The following is an 8,772-nucleotide window of genomic DNA, read 5'->3' as shown; positions in this document are numbered from 1 at the left end:
GGAACATGTTATTGAAGATGCCAATCAGAGACAGAAGGACTGGCAGGCAGAATAACAAAAGAGATATGAAATTTTATAGGACAGAAAAAAGCATGTTCTTCAAAAAAATAAATTTGTTCATAAGTCTAAACAGAATAGCACATTTATAAAAGATTTATGCATGAAACAAAACATTATTTCTGTCAAAAGTACTTAAAAGAAAGCATCTTTCAAAGATAATGCCTTTTAAATTTCTTTCTGAGAAATTAAGCCATGATAACACCAATGATCTACGTGTTCTCAAGTAAAATTAAGGGTACAATCCTATGCATGTTTACACAGAAAATATCCTTCAGCTGCAAGCACTCTCCATCCTAGGACATGTTGCGCGTTATATGCAACTTTATTCTACCAGCTATGGAAAAGATCGCACCACAAATGTATTTTGAAACCCAAGATCTTGTTGCTTCTCATCCATAAACTACTGGGGAGGTCCTTAACAAATAAACCTGAACAATTCATGATGCTCCCCTAACTGAGAACAGCCCGAGCCTTAGGAGCATAACTAACAGGGAACAGGATCACAGCAGGGATGCAAATGCCCTGATGAGAAGATTTCTTAGAATATACTTTCTCAGAAGAAGTCTGGATGTTTGCCTTTTCCCCAACTTCAGATAAAGAAGGTCACTTTGCAGAGCTTTCCTCAAATACTTGTAGCAGCTGCCATTGCTCCCTGAAACAATGCGAGTATGCAAAATAGTGGCTTGGTGCCAACAAAGCTGCTGCTGGGACTTGCTGAAGCTTAAAACCCCGTCCTTAGGGGAAGAGAGAGAAGCAGAGCTGCTTCTGCGAGGAAATGGGCATGTGGAGATGTCTGTTTCCAGGGTGAAGATCTATTGGCAGGTTGATGGAAGCTCATCATGGATATTGGGAGAAGTTAAAGCCTTCTCTCCTCCCAGAGATGACGATCCAGGTTGCTGCATGATCACTGGGAGGAGGAGAGTTTTAACCTTGCCCCCTCCCTGCTGAGTGTTTATTGTGGGGAGAGGAAGTGCATGGATGAGGAAATGTGCTGGGTGAGAAAGTGTGTGAGGAGGAAGAGGGGAAATGGGGGTGAGTGTATGTAGGGACAGAAGAAGTGTACATAGGGACAGAAAAAGTACGCTTGTGGGGGGGGGAGAAAAGTGCCTGCATTTCTGTGGGTGTCTGTGTCCAAGATTGTATAGAGGGAGGGTTTTTCATACAGAGGGTCCAGGAGGTGATGGGGTGGAGGGGAGGGGCATCCTTGACTTGGTTTTGACCAACAGGGAGGAGGTGATAGATGAGGTACAGATTAGGAGAGCTCTGGATGTGAGTGATCACTCCTTTGCTTTGAGATCCTTTGCTTTGAGACTGGGGAAATGGGGATGCACAGCAGGTCGAGCACTAGAAGCTGGGACTTCAAGAGGGCCAACTTTGGCCAACTGAAGGCCAGGCTGGGGAAAGTCTCCTGGGATAGGTTACTGGAAGGCAAGGGAGTTGAAGAGGTGGATGACACTCAAAAGGGACGTTTTGGAGGCCTTGACGATACCTCTGGTTAGTAAGGCAGGGAGGCAGAGGAGAGTGCTGCCATGTATTTGAAAGGAGGTGGTTAGAGGGATTAGATGCAAGAGGAAACTCTGTAGGAAATGGGTACTGGGGCAAATAGACAAAAGGGTATACCGAGAAGGCCCATTGCAGAAGAATTCTTTGCAAGGCTAAGGCTGATTACGAGCTGAGACTTGCCAAGAATATCAAGAGCAACAAAAAGGGCTTCTATTCATATGTAAATAGCAAGAAGAAGGGGAGACAAGTGGTGGGACCACTAAATAAGGAGGAAGGAGATCCAGTGACTGATATGAGGGAACAGGCACAAATGCTAAATGACTATTTTGACTCTGTGTTCTCCCCAAAGCAGGATGGGGGCTATCCGCATAGGAGATTAGATGAGGCTGGGGACTTAGGGGCACAGGTTAGAGTCACCCCCCTTGAAGTCAAGGGGCTCCTCAGGGCATTGGACATTACAAAGGCGCCAGGCCCTGATGGGTTACACCTGAGACTACTTCAAGAGTCAGCAGGGATTCTCATGCCCACTGGCCTCCATTTTTGAGGCCTCATGCAGAAGTTCCAGAGGACTAGAGGGTGGTATCTGTGGTCCCAATTTTCAAAAAGGGTAGTAGGAGGGACATGGGGAATTACAGACCAGTTTGCCTTATGTCTATTGCAGGAAAAACAATGGAAAGGCTCATAGTTGCGAGAGATCTAGTGATGCTAGGTAGGGAAGGGAGGCTGGAAGCCACACAACACGTCTTCCACAATAACAGGTCCTGCCAGACAAACCTTATGGAATTCTGTGACAAGATTTCAAGGTGGCTAGATGGAGGGGATGCAGTGGATGTGATTTATCTGGATTTCAGCAAGACCTTTGACAAAGTGTCCCATGATATCCTGGTTGAGAAACTAAGTTTTGAGATAGACCAATGCACTGTCCAATGGATTAGGGCATGGTTGACAGACCGAAAGCAGAGGGAAACCATTAGTGGGGAATGATCAGGATGGCAGCCAAGGACAAGCGGGGTCCCCCAGGGCTCTGTCCTGGGCCCGATCCTGTTTAATCTTTTCATCAACGACATAGAAGAAGTGGTAAATGGTTTGCTGATCAAATTCACAGACAATACTAAAACCGAGGCAGTGGCCACAACAGAGGAACAGGTACTCCAGATCCAAAAGGATCTGGGCGGACTATGGAAATGGGCAAGAGACAACAGGATGGTGTTCAATGTGGATAAGTACAAGGTCTTGCACTTGGGGCATAGGAATGGGTGTCATAAGTACAGGTTAGGGGACAAGTGGCTGGAGAGCAGCACTTGTGAAAGGAAACTCGGGGTGCTGGTTGACTGTGGGCTAAACATGAGTCAGCAGTGTGATGCGGTGGTCAAGAGGGCAAACGCTACCCTTGGTTGCATAGCCAGAAGTGTGGCTTCTGGATCGACTACCACTCTGGTGTGCCCGCAACTGGAGTATTGTGCTCAGTTTTGGGCCCCTCATTACAGGAAGGATATAACCAGATTAGAGTCAGTGTAGCGTAGAGCCACAAGCATGGTGGCTGGATTGCAGGGAAAGCCATATGAGGTGCGACTGAGGGAACTGAGAAAAGGAGACTCCAAGGGGATCTGTTGGTGACTTCTAGATACGTGAGGGGATGTCACATGGAGATGGGTAGAGACCTGTTCTCCCCTGCAGAGGAAGGCAGGACGTGCTCCAACGGAGCAAAGATCAGGGAACCAAGGTTCAATTTAGATGCCAGAAAGTATTTCCTGACAGTCAGGACCCCGAGGGTGTGGAATGGGCTTCCACAGGAGGTGGTTGAGGCCCCATTGGTGAGGGAGTTCAAGGATAGGTTAGACATGCACATGGTGGGCATGTCATGAGTGGAGCTGGCTGGAGCTGGGGGTCAGACTGGATGGCCTGGGAGGGTCCTTCAGAGGGCTCTGTTTCTACATTTCTATGTGGGCATGATGGCAGTAGATTGCAGAGATCCTGTTAAAAACTCCCCTTGCTTCCAACAACCTTCTACCATGCTTTCCATCCAATTAGCCAGGAATGGATGATCAACTAAGAAATGGGACTGTGACTGCAAAATCCCAATGCAGAGCAGTAACTTGTCATCTAAGCAGTATAGCAGGGAGACGGCAGGGAGGGGAGGCTTAAATTAAATACCAACAACTGCACTGAAACTAAATTATATCATGCATTTCAAGGTACTTTATGTACATTATCCAGTCATCCGTAGCAGTCCTCTCTAAGGTAAAATTGTTGTATTGTCCGTATTTCAGATGAATGACTGCCGCTAAACCTGGATCTGAGGCTGAGAAAGGAACAGTGTCCTCATTGCTAGGCAACAGATGCACATCCCGTTTCCATCGGCAACATCACCTGTTTCCATCAGAGATGGCAGTCAGGAGGGAACTGAACATACAGCAGATCTGAAATTTCTCAGGAGACATTTTTCTCAGAAATCATCTGAAAAATGTCTTTTTTGTATTTCCCTAGAATGAGAAAACTACTTGCTAAGTATTTTCCAAATACCTTCAGTGTGTGCAGGTGGGCACATGTTGAATGTTATTATGCTTTCACCTCAAACAATGTACCAAAAATACACAAAGTTAGGGGATGTTGCAGAGGATGCAAAAAGGCCAGGCTGAAAACACAGGAAAAGGCATGTCAAGAAAAAGGTAGAAGCTGTGTTACTGCCAACCACCATTGCTGATGGAATTTCAGTACATGACATTCCCAGTTTCTCTGGTCCCAAACATGGTGGATAGATTCATGAGGTCATATGCACACAGCTCTGGTTGGGAAGGAAGCAAGACATTGACAGTAGCTGGGAGATACCTTTTAGGGCTATAGGCTTCTAGACTAGGGAGAAAGCTTGAGCTGGAGAAAAGGAGAAGGAAGGTCTGATGCTATTTAACTCCCTGAGATTTGCATGGAATGTGTTCTCTATTGCAGCTTCTTCTGCCCACCCACCAGCCAGCCCAGGAGTAATAGCTTACTTCAGATGGACTTACTTAAGCGTTTTTGGAACAAAACGTACAACTGCATCATGTCAGCTACGCAGTTCATTTTCTCCTATGAGTTCTTTCTTAAGTTTTGGCATTGCAAACAGGTTCTGGAGCAGGTTGATTCCTAGTGAAGCCCTGGTTGCAGTTAAGCCCTATTCTGCTCTATTGATTCATCCCAGACATTAAATCCTATAGTTACTACCTCTACTAGAGTCCAGTGAAAGGATCACAGCCCAGGATCTAGCAAAATAAATAAATAAATAAATAAATAAATCCCTATTATATTTCATCTTGGTCATGTGACTTTTGCAAATATTTGTGATCCTTGCTTCCCAACCTGAACTTTGTTGCTTCCATGAACGCTCACTGTATTGCAGAAATAATTTGTAGCGGCTGATGACATTTGAAGATGAAAGCTTTTCTTGCACATGAAAAATGGGATGGGCAAGTTCTTATTTACAAAGCTAAAGCTTTAGCACAGCACACAAATGCCTGAGAATCAAAGAGGCTTTAATAGAAAATGGCAGCTCTAAAGACATGAGAGCCAGCTCAGTCTCTTGGTAACAAAAGCCTGCGACAGGCCCAAAAGCAGCTTCAAAGCTGCTATCATGACTGCATCTGCCAAGCTGCCAGATGCTCCTGCTAGACAATTCCTTTTGCAACTAGGCACTGAGGAATCATTCCCACTGTTCACATGCCACAGAACGAGTGAAAGAGAATAGCGGCACAGCATCAGAATTAACTGCTATTTCATCTCGTTGCATATACATGGTGTCCAGTTTTGTCGTGACAGTGCTGAACTTTAAAAGTGGTGGGAAAGCAAATTTCTCCACTTTATCATCTGTCCCTTGGACCCGTTTCAAATATCAGTGGCAGTCCCTTGGCTGTGGCATCATCTCTATACAGAGGCCCACCTGGAGCCACTGTCTTCCTTTTGATGCCAGGTTAGAGCAGCCCTCTGTGCTGAGGCATTTAAAGACATAGAAACAGAGTGAGTCAGAAGGGGCCTCTTAGACCATCTGGTCTGACCCCCGGCTCCAGCCGGCTCTGCTCACGACATGCCCATCTTGTGCATGTCTAGCCTATCCTTGAACACACTCACTGATGGGGTCTCAACCACCTCTCGTGGAAGCCAATTCCCTACCCTCGGGGTCCTAACTGTCAGTACTTCCTGGCATCCAAATTGATCCTTGGTTCCCTGAGCTTTGCTCCGTTGGAGCATGTCTTGCCCTCCAACATCTAAAGCCATCCAATGGTTTGATGGGGTACCCATGTCTGGTGATTTTAACATGTCTGTTCTGCATGAAATCTTTTTTTAGCTGGCAATTTTTTTAAAAAAAACACATCTTTATTGTTGTATTATGAAACATCTGGCATTTTTATTGTATCATGGTCCTGCTTAGGAACTGTTGCAAGTCCCGTATAGAGCTTTGGTTCTTGGGTGGTAAAGACATTAAACACATATTGGCCTACTGTGCAAAGGGCTTGGCTATTTGTCAACTGCCCTCCCCAGCATTGTCCTCCGCAATGGTGTAGAACATGTTTTGCACACAGAAGGCCATGAGTTCAATGCACGGCATTGGAAGGCTTCTGGCTAGAATGTTCAGTATTTGTGTGTACTGTACTGACCCCCCGTTCCTTTCCAGATTGGGGATGGGATTCAGTTTTGTTCACTTCACACACAGATATCAACTTCCCAACTTCCCAAATCAGTTTATGAAACATGCTGTTTCCGTCAGTAGTAGCACTTCCCTACATTTGTGATTATTATCATCATTACGCTGCATTTATATTGCGCCTTTCTACTCTGGCAAGGAACCCAAGGTGGCTTATAAGGTTCCCTCTGCCTGTTAGGTAAGTTAGGCTGAGAGAGAGACTGGCCCAAAGTCACCTAGTGGGCTTCATGGCTAGTTGGCATCTAGAACTCAGGTCACTGAAGGCCCAGTTCAGAACTCTTGACCATCAAGTTGGCTCTGGTGTCTTTTGAACAACAAAAAGCATTAAAAAGGTGCATGTTAAGGATTAAAAAGGTGCATATAACACACATTGATATATTGGTGAAAGATGCATACAACAGAAATAAATAAGGGGAAACTATTGGCCAAGTATATGTATTCAGTGAACATGCACAGCAAAATGTGTATATTAATCAATAATTCCTACTGATGCAGAAAGGAGATTGAGTGCACCATAGGCTGGAAAATGAGATAAACCAAAGTCACATATTCACACATGCCTGTTCTAAAGGAGGCCCAATCTGGATTGATAGCTTAGTGTGAGAGGAAAGTGGGCTTCAAGCATGTGAATTCAGGAACAAAAGGGGCATCCCACAAGCAGGATGTGGGCACAGAAACATCCTACTGCTAGTAGTCCCAGAAACCAGCATAAATGGGTGAAGCAAGCTGCTCCTGATCCTGGAGGTACTAAATGGCTATGATAACTAATGGGCATTGGTAGCCTTCTCCTACATGCACTTATCTATCTATCTATCTATCTATCTATCTATCTATCATCTATCTATCTATCTATCATCTATCTATCTAAACAACTTATATGCCGCCCCATCTCATGAGCCACGGGGCGGCTTACAATCATTAAAATCCCATATAAAACACACAAAAAAACCCACCAAATAAATAAAATATAAAATAAAATAAAATAAAACAGTGGATCCAGCCTGGTCAATTTAAACCAACAAATAAACCATTAACAGTTAAAATAGCATTTAAATAAAAGGTCTTGGCCTGGCACCGAACAACAAATAAGGACGGCGCCAGGCAGACCTCTCTGGGGAGCTCATTCCATAGATTGGGCGCCACTGCAGAGAAAGCCCTCCTCCGAGTGCCCACCCTCCGAATATCCTTCTTGGAGGGTTCCCGGAGAAGGGCCTCTGTCACCGATCTCGGGGGGCGGGAGGGCATATATGGAAGCAGGCGCTCCTTTAGGTAACCAGGGCCTAAGCCGTTCAGGGCTTTGTAGGTGATAACCAGCACCTTGAATTGGGCCTGGACTTCAATGGGAAGCCATTGGAGCTGATGGAGGACTGGGGTTATATGAGAACAACTCCCAGTCCCCGTCAGCAACCTGGCAGCTCTATTTTGCACCAATTGAAGTATCCGGACCGTCTTCAAGGGCAGCCCCACACAGAGTGCGTTACAGAAGTCTAATCGGGAAAGTGACCAATGCATGTGTCACTGTTGCCAGGCAGTCATTCTCCAGGTAGGGACACTAATCCCATTTGAAAACTGCCCTATTTAGTGGCCATCTCTACATCTTGTGGTCTCCAATCCTATAGTTCAATTATGCACTGCTTAAATAAATATTTCCTTTTTTTGGTTTGGTTTTGAATCTCCCACCATTCTCTTTGGTGGGATGACCTCTAGTTTTATTATGAGAGCAAAGAAAACTTTTGTATACATTTTCTCCACAGGATACATATTTTTATCCCTCTCTGGTATGATTCCCCTTGTTGGCCCTTTCCCCAAACTTAACCCAAAGTTCCAAACTTTGCAACCTTCTAATGGAACCCTCAAAGCAGCACCTTCATAGTTATGCTTGCCCTTTTCTGTACTGCTCCAAGCTCCAAAATAATCTTAAATTGCTTTGATCAGACCGGTACACAGAATTCAAAGTGTGGTTCCACCTCAGTTTTAACCACAGGGGGTGGAGGGGCAGGGAGATCCAGCCAAGGGGTCCTACATTAGGTTTGAAGATACACAGGAAGAAACTAAACCACTTGTGTCAATGACAGACTGTTTATTGAATTTTGTATTGAAATATGGATACATATTAGTTGCTACCTAACCATCCACATGTATCATTTTTGATGTAGTTTTATCTGGTTTTAATGATCTGTTCTTAGCTATCCACAGATGTCATGGCAAAATAGGGGGCATATAAATGTTTAACTAAATGAATGAATAAATAAATGCAGAATATTGAAAAGAAAAGAACGTTTACGTTCCCCCTTTTCGTGGGTTATTGATTCCTTGAATTTCCCAGGGGTGCTCTGTGGGCCTACAAAGGTACTTGGGTATGTTGATTCCTCCCACAAGCCAAGAACAAGGGACAATGCCTGTTATCATGTTTCTCCTCCCTCACTCTTGCAGAGCCTGTCACAATGCACCCACGTTTCCTGGGAATGAAGCTATTTTGGAAAGGTAAATACTCAGGCAAAGACATGGCGCATCTGCAGAATGACTGGGGAACG

This window comes from Varanus komodoensis, unplaced genomic scaffold (assembly GCF_004798865.1).
Source record: "Varanus komodoensis strain SLA01 unplaced genomic scaffold, ASM479886v1 scaffold27, whole genome shotgun sequence".
NCBI lineage: Eukaryota > Metazoa > Chordata > Lepidosauria > Squamata > Varanidae > Varanus > Varanus komodoensis.
This window is presented reverse-complemented; position numbering follows the sequence as displayed.